A 13062-nucleotide genomic window follows, 5' to 3' on the forward strand; every position below is an offset into this window, starting at 1 on the left:
CCACCCATCAAAAACCTGGGGTTTGGGCTACTGTGTGGCCTTAATCTCAAGAAATTGGGATGTTATTTCCTGGTTCCTTTCGCATTTGGGGCTGTCTGGAAGGGCCCTTCATTTTGCCCTCCTCTGGTAGCTACACCCCTGCAACCCACTATGGTGTGTTCTCATCACAGCCAGCAGAAGTCTGATGGTACTCAACTGTAATCTGATTATTACAATATCTAGAGGAATAACAACATGCAATAATGTTTCCACAGCTAAAACAGTGGAGCCCCTAGTGGTGCAATTGCTTAAACCCTTGTGTAGACAGGACTATTGACCAATAGGTCAGCGGTTTGAATCCGGGGAGAGTGGGTTTTGCTCCCTCTGTCAGCTCCAGCTCCCCATGTATGGACATAACAGAAGCCTCCCACAAGGATGGTAAAACATCAAACATCCGGGCATCCCCTGGGCAGCATCCTTGCAGATGGCCAATTCTCTCACACCAGAAGAGACTTGCAGTTTCTCAAGTTGCTCCTGACATGAAAAAAGCTAAAAGGGCAACAAAAACACAGATTTGGCTTGGATTAGACATTTCTATCTGTTTAGGTGACTGTGATTAAAAAGTATCAGAAATTTGTTATTTTAAAATGAGAACAAGTACGCTTGCCCTGAAAAGTGGAGAGACATGACGATAAGACCAATTCTGCTGATGTTTCATGCATTATGTGTACTGAATGTATTGTTTTACTGTGTTTGAAAGTTATTTTTGAGCAATGGCAAATCTAAAGCAACCATTTCAATAGGTTTTCTTGGCAATATTTCTTCAAATGGGAGTTGCTTTGCCTTCCTCTAAGGCTAGGAGATTATTATTTACACAAGGTCACCCACCATGGCCAAGGAGATATTCCAACCCTGGTCTCTATAGTCTCATAGCAGTTCTATACAGCCACTTAAACCATGTTAGGAAGCAGATTTCAAGGCAACAGTTCCATTATGGAGCACCTACACAATCATCCAGGAACTGTTTCCAGAGTGGGACAGTGGTCACAGATATGCTGATTACAGATCAATCTGAAATCAACGGGGATTTTTTCTTATCTAGTCCACAGGGATTCACTGATCTGCATCACCACGACCATTCGGAATCAGCGCTAGACCAAAATGGATCCAAAGTTGTGGAATGCAAATGTTTCCATAGGAACAAACACTCTACTAGAGTGTTTATCTTCCAGCCAGCTGTATTTCTAGGTTTATGAAATACATCAGTGCTACCCCTGTCCTGATAAGTGCTCTGTGATTTTCAGTCTCAGATTCCAGATTATACCCTGACCAGCTGCAGCAGACTTGTGGCTTGTTCTGGTATTTCCACTGAGTTTTGTAATGTGCTGTTTTGGACTTAAAAAGTGCTGTGGCTTGCTTTGAGGATGTAAGTTTTATTTATTATTATTTATTTATTTACATTATTTATATCCCGCCCATATCAGCCCACAGGCGACTCAGGGCAGTCTACATATCAGCACAATTCGATGCCATCAATGCATACATTCAAAAAGCAAAAACAATTAAGTGCATTTAAACAAAAAAGACAGTGCAATAACAGTTTAAAAAGAGCTATGTCCTCTCATTCCAATCCTCATCCATTTCATCGTCTTGGCCGTTCCTGGGTCATTCTCCATCTTAAACTTGACTATTTATTCCGGTGTTCTGAATGCTTGCTCGAAGAGCCAGGTTTTTACTCTCTTTTGTAAACACCTCGACCTCAGGATGGCTTCTAACTGCATTATGGTGCCTTTGTAGAAGCTCCCTTAGTCCAACACCCAAACAGCAACATCACGTTGTCTGTACATCTGAATTGCCAGCATTTTGGAACGTCTTTCTCTCCTCCTCTTTTTTTTTCTTTTCTTATTTCCTCATACACACAGAGAGAAACATGTGCGTACAATACCCAGACAATAATATTTCAAAAGACAGTTTGTTTTGGAAAAGGAGTGCCAGGGTGTGGAAATGTTGGTTGTGACATAAGAGAAAGCCAAAGCCGTGCTAGCTGAGCAGACCAATTAATTATTATTATTACTTTAGATCTTCCAGTGCACATGACCCCATTTTGAGAAGCTTAAGCCACTGCTCAGGTCTGAACTTGTTTTCTGGAGCCAAGTATCCACTTCTCACTTACAGATTATGCTTGAAGGAGTCAGCCTGTCTGCATGCACAGGAGGACACCTTTTTGTCCTTGACCTCCATCTGCTCTGTGAGATCCTAGTTTCAGAAACAACTCTCCCCCCCCCCCAAAAAAAATCTTGCACAACTTATTGCTGTGTTGCAAGAAAACAGCAATTCTTCCATCATTTTTTGTCCTCAGGAAGTGACTGTTTGATAAAAGAAACCAAGATAGCATTCATTGTTGAGGTAGGTATGAGGTGGGGCTTCAAGATAAAAATCCCCTTTGCCATAAAAAGAAGAAACCGTTTTATGACCAAAACAACAGCATGAGAAAGAGGCTATTGCGCACACACAATGGCAAGAAGTGACTAACCAAATGAACAATTTGTCACTTCTTTGAGCTTCTAGACTTCTATTCACTCTTTCCAGCAGCCCACAGTGTCTGAACATGTAAACATGATAATGTAAAGTCTAAGAAGTTGGTTAGTGTCGTGGGTTGTTGTGATAATCTGACCTTTCTCCTCCACAGTCTGTATTAAAGAGTCTGAATCTCATTAATGCATTGTTCATTCCTACCAGAATATAATAGGAGAAAGCTACCTAGGTAATTTCCTCCCATTAACTCCCAAATAGCCTTTATTCTTTATTGACAGATGGGCAATCCTAAAAACAGTGAGTATAACATAAAATCATGATGATAATCAGGGGGGGAAAAGCCAAACCCAAATGTAAAAAATATTTCAGGTCTTGGAGACTGTGATCTGGAATCACCATGCAGGGAGGCTCAAGAGGCACTGCCCATGCCCAGCCGTGTCAAACTGGTGTCAGCACAGCTAGGCTGTATGGCTGGCTCCCCATCAATGAGGTGGCTTTTAGCAGCCATGTGTAGCCACAATGGAATTTGAAAGTGGCATTTTTATGCCAGTTCAAGCCCCATTGTGTGACTATGTAGTTGTAGTTTTATGAGGCTATTGGGAGTTGCAGTTTTTAGATGTCTTTAGTCTTCACTTGCAAAGTGTGTTGGTGCCTCGACAAGCTACAACTCCTGAACTTCCATAGCACTGAGTTATGACAATTAAACAGTATTAAACTCATTAATTCTACAGGGTAGATGCATCCTAGGTGTGTCTCTTGGCTCATTGACAGACATGACACCCTACACACTGGGTTATCTGTTTAAAAACCCTTTCAGGACAAAGTCAGGCTATACTGTCAATATAGCCATATTTTAAAATTAACAGTGTGAGCAATTCCAGAAATGGCTATACTCCCATGAACCCAATGTGCCTGCAAAAAGGCAGAAATCATTACGATAGTGCAAATGGGCCTATCATGGACTGAGCCACCTACAGTTTTCTCACAAGACAAGTAATTATAAAAGAAAATGCCAAAAGGATTGCACCTAATGTGTTTGTCAAGTAGTTGTCCCTTTAGGCTTCAGCACATAAATGCAGGTGACATCTTCAATATATTACTTGATGTTTGAAGGAGATAGATTGCTAAGCATGTCCTTATCTACAAATACCAGGAGATGAAAAACGTTGTTCGTCTTGACCTTTATTGTACAGGAGAGGGAATGGGGAAGGGGAAAATGAAAGCGTAATTGTTCATAGGCTTCATTTGATCACATTCAGGGCACAGATGGACAAAGCCATTCACGTCTGGGCCTTGTCGAGTTTGCACATGTTCATTCATCATTACATGCTATCCCTTCTCAGCAGAAAGTAGTGATTCTTAAATTTAAAAGTTACATGAAGAGCTATATTTTGGAAATCATTTCCTTATATCATATGGGTGTGTTTGATGCCAAAATGCACACCTTACAAGCATTTTGGTCCATGGTTCGAGCTGATAATTCTACAAAATCTGGGGAAGTCTGGAACCCAAATGATACCTTTCTTCTATATTACACATTTACAAGTGGGTGAGTATAGATCAGTCAGAGATTGTATTCTGAACTCGGGAACCGGGATATAACTGGGGAAGAACCCAAAAACACATGAGATAGGAGCTGTCAAATTTCCCCAAGTTGAATTGCTTCAGTGATATTGAATAAGGAGCGTTCCTATGGGGAGTCTGCTGACAAGTATTGCCATCTCTCTCCCAAAATCCTGCATCATGAGTCTGGCATGGTTATTTCTTTAAGCCAGGTTTCCCTTCTAGTGGTGTCTGGTGTAAGATCAGCTGCTTGGGTGTACTGTAGAATTGCTGGATCCAAGGGGAAAGTCAAGTTCCCCCTCAAGTGGTGTCTTATTTAAGATCAGCTGCTTGAGTCTACTCTAAAGCACTGGGATTGGAAAGGAATCTCAAGTACCTCATAAGATTTTTTTTCCCAATGTTTTTTTCTGTTAAAAATGGAGTAGGTGGGGATTACACTGGCTCGTGGGATAAATCCGAAAACTGATAATTTCAGTAAAACTGGCAAAAAAGACATGTGAAAAGGAATGAGAAATGGAAGGATGTCCTTTATAACTTTATGGGACATAACACCACCGTAATATGATGCTTCCTCACCACCACCATCATGGGATAAAGTCCCTAAGCAGTGGTTCTCAACCTGTGGGTCCCCAGGTGTTTTGGCCTACAACTCCCAGAAATCCCAGCCAGTTTACCAGCTGTTAGGATTTCTGGGAATTGAAGGCCAAAACATCTGGGGACCCACAGGTTGAGAACCACTGCCCTAGATATGCACACAGAAGTGTTCTCGCTAGAAATCTCTAGCGGCACATCTACACTGTAGAATAAATGCAGTTTGACATCATTTTAAATGCCATGACTAACTGCTATAGAATCCTGGGAGCTGTGGTTTCACAAGGTATTTCACCTTCTCTGCCAAATGAGTGGCATGCCTCACCAATCTCCAACTCCCTGGATTCCATAGCAAATTCGTGTCAAACTGCATTAATTCTACAGTGTAGATGCACCTTAGGTGCTCCAGCATGACTCTATGGTCTGTTTTGATAATGACCATAGTCACACTGAAGGACCTAAAGATTTCTAGAGATAACATTTCAAGCAAATCCATGAATAGTCAAATCATCCAGGAACCAATCTGCAAATACAGAGGGCCAACTGTACTCCATAGCGCTTAGTGAAGCGGGCTTGAAAATTTTGAAACAGGTTAGTCTTTAACAAGCTCAAATCAGAAAAAAGGGCTTATTTGTCAAGATTGCATTTTCTCACACTACATGTCTTTATTTGTTGGTAGAGTATTACAAACTTTCATGGGTGAAAACCAGGGCCCATCAGAGTGTAGTCATGATGCCAAAAACTATTAATGTGGAGGAATAGCCAATCTAGGAATGCAGCAGCAGTTTACTTTAGCCTGAATCTAAAGGGAAGTGACATCTCTCTTGTCCTCTCAGCACTGCTGAATTAACTAAGTACAAAGTGCTTTTGCAATATGAATTGTGTTTACAACAACTGATGTAAGCTGAGGATGAAAGGGGAAGGAGACAAAAACTAAGACATTTTAAAATCAATTCAAAAGTTGGAGGTGCCATCCCTGCCAAATCAGGACAGTGTGGGGTATATCAGATAATAATAAAGATTTCTGAAACAATCCAGGTATTTGTGTGCAATGAACATCTAGAAGACTATTTTAACACTGGGATATTTCAATTTGCAGTGTTTCTAAGACTGCCAAGAAACTGGACATAATTGAAAAGCACCTAGCAATTTAAAATGTTCTTTAAATATGCTGAAATAAAATTTAAAATCCAAAGAGTACTGCTGCCAAACTATTGCTTTCCAAGAAATATGTTGTTTTAATATGTTAGAGTGACATCTCAGTGAGCTGAGGCTCATAAGCCCTGTTTTATGGTGCATTAAAACCTCATAATGACCATTTCAGAGAGACAGCATAATGTATTATTCAAAGTTAAATGCTGTCTTGAGTGATAAGACTAACATGCCATCAACGTATAATAAACTAGAGGCTTGAAATATCCCCTTTCCACTTATCTCTGAGGTCATGTACACAGTCAGAGCAGGATCATAAATGTTTTCTTCCTCTTTCTATCTAGGGGAGAAAGTGCTCTATTATTTTATAACATCTGCAAAAAGGAAAAGAAAATACATATTGAGGGAAAAGCTATTATTGTGTAATCTTAACTTTCAGACAAAGTACATTACCATGGATTTTATATCTACAGTAAATATGTTTCCTTCATATAAATACATTTAATACACTGCAAAAAGCACTACAGATGTAACCTATAGCCATGGGGCTTACTGCAATTGTGTGCTATTTATCTAATTCAGTCTATGACAGATAAGAAAGTCATAAAACATTCCTGTGATACTTTACACCAAGAAAGTTCAGGTTTGCAACTTGAATGGTTTAGGTTTGCTGCCATTTCCTTTAAACAAAATGTTACATGGCTGCCAAGATTGTAACTAGAACAGCTGTGTAGAAAGGAAGACCAATTCATATAAGAAATGCTAAATACAAAAATATTGGCCTAAAGTATCACCTATGAGTTGACAAAGTGAAAGGCTGTATCACCATTATCTATCTACATAAGCCTATAGACACAAAAGATTGCTAGAACAATAGGCCAATTTATAATTTTCTCAGACCAAATATTGATGTGAAAAACATGAGAGCTGTCGCCTTATTTTGACTTTTTAAGATTAAATGAAAGGGAGGAGCAGGGTTTGATAGGAATCCTGCATATGGCTTGCCAAAAAAGGGACTGGGAAAATGCATAATTTCTTCTTTTTTAAAAAAAGACAGATTTCTGTCAAATGTTTATATGCAAAAATTCATATGCCTTCATGAAACTATCACTTTTACAGAAATACAGTAGACCTCACCATCATAGAGAAGATGCTAACTACTATCTGACCTGCATACCAGCTCAATCTCTTTTCCCATGGCTCTCTGTGAATGGGCAACTTCAAGGCCTTTGCAATCCATTCATCTAGTTCTCTGTCTTTAACAGAAGTTTCCAAATAAAAGAATGCCATGTCTAAAGTGGGACACATGGCCATTCTGTCCTTGTTCTCAACCTTCATGTGTACAGAGGGAGATAAATGGGACAGTACATAGGTCTTTGTCAGGGTGAGAATTATATATCCATGCAGTTGTTGCTGTTGGAGCTCCCATGACTGCTTACAAAGTGCAGAATACTGTAAGTTTCAGAAACACAACATCAGGAAAAGCTCAAAATGTCCTTCTCCTGAGTGATGTAAACCAAGACCCTGATAATGCATAAGTTGAAGTAGAGCCTCATCCATCTATGTTTGTGCAGCTTGGATTGGATATAATCATCCATTTCCTTCCATAGTAAAGCCTACTTCAAAGGTGATCATGCAATGTATATAAACCTATCACCCTAACATGTTAAAAAAATCCATGAGAAAAATCAAAATGGAAGGATTCACATTGGCACCTTCCCCCTGAGACAGACGAGTTCAGTTTGTTCACTAATCCGATGGCGCTACCCGCACTTTCCTCCCCTTTTCTATTATGATGGGGGAAAAGGCAGGGGAGCAATGCATGTTGCTGCCTTTTCTCCAATCTGATATCCCATCCCCACCATATGAAGGAGAAAGGAGGGAAAGTGTGTGGGACACCACTAGCTGCCCCACACATATTCTCTTTTGGCTGCAATTACGGCAAAACGACACGGCCTGAAAAGGCCATGTGAAGAGGTCCTAGTTTGTAGAAGCAAAACGAAACCAAAGGTTTTGCTTTTTCAAAGAATTGCTTAAGACTCTATCCCCACTATTATATGATAGCCAAGACTGACTCTGTGGCATCTCTTGTATTATTGTGTGTTTATGTCAGCATATTCCACATCAGTACATACGGCATCACCTACTGTTGCCTGTGGGAACCTGAGCTGTCGCAGGCAGAAAACATCCATCTCCTAAAGTAGTGCTGTGAAATAAATGATGTTGCGTTAGTCATCAAGAGCTGAACTGAGAACACAGCAGGCAGTTTTTAAACTTTTATGTGAAGGTTGTGAATCTTCTTCTCAAAAAATAAACAGCACTTTAAAAATGTTTACTCAAGACACAGAGATTGGTACTGAAATTCAAACTCAACAGAAATTCGATACACTTAAAAATAGCTGGAGATGGGACTGAGGGAATCAGCCACACAATCAAGCTTTAAATAGGAAACATATTGTTGGTAGCCAAGAGCCAGTTATTTTTGTTTTATGGAAATAATAGAATGTAAACAATAGGGCACCTTCATGGGTGGAGGATTCTGTGAGGTCTAGACCAACAGACAAGCTCTGAGATATATATATATGCTGGAATCTGTAGAGCAGGCTTCAATTCAATATTCAGCTGAGGAAAGCCACTGGGTGGCCTGGGACGAATCACATTCTCATGACACATCCAGACAGCCCCTTTAATGCAGGAGTTACTGCAATAAAAAGGGAGCTGTCCAGATGACGTCCTGGACAAACCTGAATTAATTCTCCACAAACCAGAAAAACCCTGGTTTGTGGCAAATTAATTTGTTAGTGGGTTTATTCTGTGCTTTCTTGGAAGGTGTGGGACAAACCCACTATTTCTATATTAGCCGGAATCATCCCCCCCCCCCCACTTCCTCCTGGCATGTCATTTGTACATGCCAGGAGAGCTCCGGCAGCTCTCTAATGGAGGCCGGGTAAGTTCTTTTGGGTTTTTTTACACTTCTTTTGGAGTCTTTTGGGGAGGGGGGTAGAGTATCTGGGTGTTCTCCCCAAAAGTTCTGGGAGAACATCCGGACATTCACCCCAGAAAGCACACACTTTCTGGGGGGGGGGGGGTGTGGACATGGCCCCAGGAACATTCGCATTTTTTAAATGTGAATGCTCCTGGGATAATGGGCTGTGTGGAAGCACCCTCAGTCCCAGAAAGACCCATAATACATTCATCTTAAAGTAGCTATAAATCAGGAATGACTTGAGGGTACACAACAAGAACAGAGTAAATAGCTTGAGTAGTAAAGGTAAACACACGGCATTTGGCATGCCCATACCCCATGTTTTACATATGGTCAAGAGGAACTGAGGACAGCTGGTGGCTTTCTGTGCATTGGATTTTGGTCAAAGAGTGAAAACAAGCAAGTGATCAAGTGGAAGCTTCTGGTTGCTCATAGCAGTGTGCTCTTTTTTCCTTATAAAAGTGTAAGGGACCTTGAGGGAGAGAGGAAACCTCCAGGTCTTAGGAAAATATCCAACATAACTTCATCCATTCCCAATGTTAGACTATAATGCCCATCATTCCTAACCACTGACATGCTCTTTGGAATTGATGGAATCTGTGTGGTGCCTCTTTTGAACAAGCTAAGATATGTGAAGGCCTGATGTTATTATATAATTATAGCATTATATTCCATTTTAGTTTAGGTCAGTGGTTCTCAACCTGTGGGTCTCCAAGTGTTTTGGCCTACAACTCCCAGAAATCCCAGCCAGTTTGCCAGGTGTTAGGCTTTCTGGGAGTTTAAAGCCAAAACATCTGGGGCCCCACAGGTTAAAAACCACTGGCTTAGGTCAATTAGCGCAAGATTGAAATTAGTTTCCACTCACCTAGTAGCAAGAAGAGAGGAGACCAAGGAATCAGGAAAAAGCAAATTGATGTGACCTCTCCTAGTTTGGTTGTTTCTTGACCACAGTCTGATGTTGCTTGGCTACATGTGTCATAATTTTCATCTGAAATGTTGGAGTGCTTGTGAACTACAAACTCCAGTATCCCACAAGATGTCGCAATGACAGTTAAAAAGGACTATAGTACTCTGATTTTGCAGTGTGAGATGCTAAGACTCACAAAGTTGACATTTAATTCCTTGCACTCAAGCTATATTTAACTTTAAAAAATAAAATAAAACCAAGTACAATGGCAGTGTGCTGAATTTCATATTTAACTGATAATGATAAAAGCCCAGGATATTTCCTGGGGATTAATGATTGACTAGAACCCGTTAATCACTTGAAGCCATTAATCCCTGCTAGTAATTAATTATCAAGATATATTCCCAGTTTTCAGTCATTATCACTCACAGCATTTACCTCTCTTAAGAAAAGCAATATCTTGATTGTTTCCTTTTCCAAACTGGAACATTTTATGCTCTCCTGGCAAAGAAATCAGTGTACTTTTATAGACTTCTTAAACATATCACAAACCTTCCAACATTTCACAGATGAAAATTATGACATGTGTGGCCAAGCAACATCAGGAAGGGTCAAGATGGCAAAATTTACTAATAGGGAAGGACTTGTATAAGCTAGACTGCAGCATTGTGAGTTTATCTGAATCTCTTGGAAAGGGCTTGATTCTGCCCCTTCTCTCTTCTCATTGCTAAGGGTGCCTCTACACTGTAGAATTAAGGTCATTTGGCACCACTTTAACTGTCATGGCTTAACAATATGGAAACAATACATAGTTTGGTGAGGGCCGAAGCACCAACACTTTTTGGCAGTGAAGGCTAAAGAAATTCTAAAACTACAGCTCCCATGATTCCATAGCATTAGACCATGACAGTTAAAGTGGTGTCAAACTGCATTAATTCGATAGTGTATATGCGTACTTAGTTAAGTAAGTACAAACTACCTTTGCACTTTGAATTGAGTTTGAAGCAACTTAAGTAAGCTAAGGACAAAGGAGGAAAGTATAGTAGAGGAAAGTAGAATAAGAGTGTTTAAAAACAGCTGTAAAGTAGAACGACTAAAAGAGTGGGACTTCCCCTGCTAAACTGAGACCGATGGAAGAAATTAACATGGATCAGGTGAAAATGCTGTATTCTTTTTAGTTCTTCATTTTTCATTAGTTCTACTTCCAAAAATTCAAAGTATTTTATCACAGTTATTTACATACTGGAAATACTCCTGAAGAAAAGAATCAACGCAGCTATGTTAGCGGACATTTGCCAGAATATTTGTGCCTCGCAACTTGCATATTCTAGGATAGGTCGGATTTATTTTATAAGTTTATTGTATTAGGAATGAAGCCCACGGTGACACAAACCTTTTGGTTTGAATCTGGGGAGAGCAGGTTGAGCTCCCTCTGTCAGCTCCAGCTCCCCATGTGGGAACATGAGAGAAGCCTCCCAAAAGGATGGTAAAACATCAAATATCTGGACATCCCCTGGGCAACGTCCTTGCAGACGACCAATTCTCTCACACCAGAAGTGACTTGCAGTTTCTCAAGTTGCTCCTGACATTAAAAAAATGTATTAGGATACGGCTACATTGTACATTCTAATCATCTGCTTCTACGACCTTCACATTCATTGATCCCCCCCCCCCCCCCAATGCTTAATGTTAACTCTGAGATTAAAGCCATTTTTTTCTTTCAGTAAGCCTGGCTTAACAGTAATTTTGCTATTATGGAGAAGAAATCATTTTGGATTGAGGGGGTGATGTCTTCTGTAGCCACTGGCAATATACCTTTTAAGTAAATAAACCTGTTTTAGACTCAGTGCTTCACAAATTGCTTTTATCACAGAATTTAGAAGCACAATGTGTTGTACTGGAAGAGATATAAGGAAAATGTCTGGAATTTAAATAAAAGATAATGCTACTAACGGTACATTTATGAGGGCTATCAAACATTACAAATTCACAAAGTGAAGTGTACTGCGGCTTATATTTTTTTCCATTTCCCAGATGTTACTTTAATCAAGTTTATACTTGAAATAGATGGAGTCGTATTATTCTGTGAAGCAATTTCCCCTACAGATACAGTAACATAACTCAGCATTCCAAATGTGGAGCAGGTGAGATTATAAATCAGAGATTGAATTTGCTGTAAGAATCTAATAAGTCTGAGCTCATTTTCCTTAACAATTTATGGTTCTGATTTGATTATATATTTTCTTTTTCTTGGCTATACTGCTGCATTAAAATTTTTGCCCATTTTGATAGTGATCAATTTTGTAGGATCAAGCCACATTTATTTATTTATTTACAGCATTTATATTTATATTTAAAATGTTTTCCATATTCATTGTCAATCTCACTGAGTACAATAAGACATTCCAATCAGTCACACCACATACCTTTTTCAAAACATATTAATAACAATAGATGATGCTGGTAACTCTTGGAAAACAAAAGCATGTTCAGGTGAATTGGAAAAGGTCCACACATAACAGTAGGTTATATTGTCAGCTTGTTGAATTCTGCCCTATTGTGTACAATCCTGTCCTAGCAAACAAAGTATGGTTTGTTAACTAGCAGTAAAGCACAGTAAGAGGCCATGGTTTACTTAGAAAATCTGCTTCGTTTAAACTACAGCTTGTTCTACAACCAGCTGAACTCTCTGGCTAAAAATATCAAGTACCATAGTGGGAAACCTAAGATTGCAGAGGATGTTGCAATGGAAATTAAAGTGGAACCATGGTTCTATAACTGTTTAATGGGCAAGCACTGTAGCATAGATCTCACTATGGCTTTTAGAATCAGAGATCACCCCTTACACACACACTACATTGCTATAGTCTAGCCATGCACCAGAGAAGACCTTTAGGATGTAACGTGCAGGGTTTCCAGAGGAAGACACTGGGGTGGCTGATTCTAACTGAAAAGCATGGGACCATCTGAAGTACCTAATTGACCTGTCCAGCATAGATAAATATAGAGCCAGACAATGTTGGACTAGGAGCATGTCTATGCTGACCACTTAGGACAGTGTTAAACAGGCACAGAAGAAAGTGGTCTCGGCATACAGATGATTAGATTAGTAATTCTGGAACAAGTTGGAGGCCTGGATGATGATTACACACACCATAGAGGCTGGCCTCAACTTGGTTCCAGGATCCATAGTATCTGCAGCTGTCAAGTTAGAGATAATGCAGTTTTTCTTTACTCCTCCCTCTGGGATAGGCATGTATGCATCAGTGCAGCAACTAAGATATCTACACAGCAATTCATATTCTGGAGAGCCAATTTCATCATGCAATGTGATTTACACTACAGTGAA

Source organism: Anolis sagrei, chromosome 5 (assembly GCF_037176765.1).
Source record: "Anolis sagrei isolate rAnoSag1 chromosome 5, rAnoSag1.mat, whole genome shotgun sequence".
NCBI lineage: Eukaryota > Metazoa > Chordata > Lepidosauria > Squamata > Dactyloidae > Anolis > Anolis sagrei.